This window comes from Alexandromys fortis, unplaced genomic scaffold (genome assembly GCF_014885135.2).
Source record: "Alexandromys fortis isolate MF-2015 unplaced genomic scaffold, M_Fortis_MF-2015_v1.1 scaffold_30, whole genome shotgun sequence".
In the NCBI taxonomy this organism is placed as follows: domain Eukaryota; kingdom Metazoa; phylum Chordata; class Mammalia; order Rodentia; family Cricetidae; genus Alexandromys; species Alexandromys fortis.
In genome coordinates this window covers 5,276,337-5,278,767 of record NW_026067922.1, presented here as the reverse complement: position 1 = coordinate 5,278,767, position 2,431 = coordinate 5,276,337, and positions in this window count along the sequence as shown.

Genomic DNA, 2,431 nt, shown 5'->3' with positions numbered 1-2,431 from the left:
AGAGAGAGAGAGAGAGAGAGAGAGAGAGAGAGAGAGAGAGAGAGAGAGAGAAAAGGGGAGAGAGAGGGAGAAAGAGAAAGAGAAAGGGAGAGATCATCTTGTAATTTCTGCATCTCATTATATACGTATTTGTTTGTGGCAATAAAAGCCATAGGTTTATTCTGGTATCTCCAGCTGTAATCCAGTTATACAGGGTTCACTAAAATATTCCCCATTTCCATATTTTTAATTTTCATCTTTTTGTTTTGCTCAACAAATCCTTAAACTCCTAAGCACACATAAGATAGGAACAGTTGTACTGTGAGGTTTTACAGAGTAAGTTAAGAACCTTCTTTTCTCCCTGCCTCTAATGTGTCTTTCCCAGTGTGTTACCTCCACACACACACACTAGAACTTTATCAAATTTGCCATTGTAGGTTCTCTGTTTTTTTTTTTTAATGTGCCTTTTATTACCCAGAAGGTCCTTAGCTGACACAACCTAAGCTTTCTGCCGTCTCTTTTTCTTACTTAGGTTTTGAAGATATCAGACTTACCACCACCGTTTCGGAACAATCCACACTGAGTACCCATGCCTTTTGTGTTTGTTTCTCCCTTCAACTTATTTTTTTTTTCTCCTTGTCACCCTTTTTTCCAGTTTCCTGAAAACTTCTACTTGCCTGTATTTGCTAGAATCTGCTCATCCCTGAAGCTGTAGTTCTGTTTTTACCTCCCCTGTGAACTTTCACCAGGGCCTTCCAGGAAGACTGAATATTGCCCCCTTCTGGCTTTCTTGGCATTTTGCAACTTCTGCTTGTATTTTTCTTGGTGCAATTTAATGATCTAGAACAGGAGAATAAAGATCCGTGGGCGGCAGAGGCCGAATCCTACACTCTTAGCCCAGCGTCTTAAATTCTCATCGTCTGTTTCTTATTGTTGAATATGACTATTTAAATTGACACGTTTCATACAGTATTGATCTCTCTCTCTCTCTCTCTCTCTCTCTCTCTCTCTCTCTCTCTCTCTCTCTCTCTAACAAGGTTTCTCTGTTTTGGCTGTCCTGGAACTCACTCTGTAGACCAGGCTGACCTCAAACTCACAGAGATCCGCTTGCCTCTGCCCTCCAAGTGCTGGGATTAAAGGCGTGCACTCCCACCACTCAGCTGTTGATACAGTTCTTAAACTGTGCAGAATATAGTGGAAGATCAGACTAAATGTAAATCTGTGTATTTTGAACTGTTAGACTCAGTTTCCTAAGGTAACTCTCATGTCTAAATCCTTTTGTCTAAATGACTTCCAGGAAAAATTACAGTCATTTTCAGGAATGTGAAGAAAATTTCTCAAAAAGTTAATTTAAAAAATCATAACTGGAGAAGTTAAGTGCCCATGATGCTTTGGCAGAGATCTGAGTTCAGTTCCCAGCACCTGTCGGACAGCTTAAAACCAAATGTAGCTACCTCTTCTGGACTCTATAGCACCGGGTATACATATATACACTTATTCGTGCAAGCACTTATATGCACCGATAAAATATACACAAATCTTTAGAAAAAAACAACAATTAAAAATTAAACAAAATCACGGAGAAGTCATTAGAGACAACCTAACCATGACTTACACATGGAATAGAGATTATAATTGTTTTCCAAGCTTAGTCGTGTTACTAATTAATGTCTACAAGATTTTTCTCTTTTCAAATAGAATCATAAATTTCCAAGAATCTTCATTTCTTTGACGTTCCAGCAGTGCTTAGCATGTCATAGATCCCAATATCTACTTTAGAGGACATTTCAAAGTTTAAGTCTATAAGCCTTCGTCCTCCCTAAAGCAAGCCCAGATTATTGCACTTTATTGCTTGTCTTCTTTTCTCCCTAAACAATGGATGGCCTTGTCTCGGGGTGCAAGCCGAGGTCAGGAAAGCCTGCCTACCAGGGTATATGGCCCTTCCTGTTTTGGAGGTTGGTCTACCAGGCATGTGTTCTGAGACTCCGTGTCACTCCGTAGTGCCCGCTGACAAATAACACACAGCAAATGGATGAGAATGATTATGAAGAAGGAGAAAAAATCCAGATGTCGGTAACCCATAATGTTTTAATTTAGAATAGTGTTTTCACCCAACACCATCACCAAAGGTTTGTCCTTGGTTTATTTGTGTTATCACAACAGTGAGGATGGAGCTAAAGGCAGCCTTTGAACGGGGATTTTTGCTTGTTTCATTTATATTCTACTGTTCTTTCATGAAACATTTCTAAATATCCACAGGGCCCAGTTCTAACAAAAATAAATCAGATAAACCTAGGGGTTTTTGCCAAGTCAAATATCTACAGTTTCTAGCAATTATTTAATTTCCAACTGTGCTGCGAGAAGTATTGCTGATAAGTCAATCGTCATAAAGAGAGGAATTCCAGACCAATCTTTATTAGGGTGTCCTTCACAGAACAGATATATATATGTA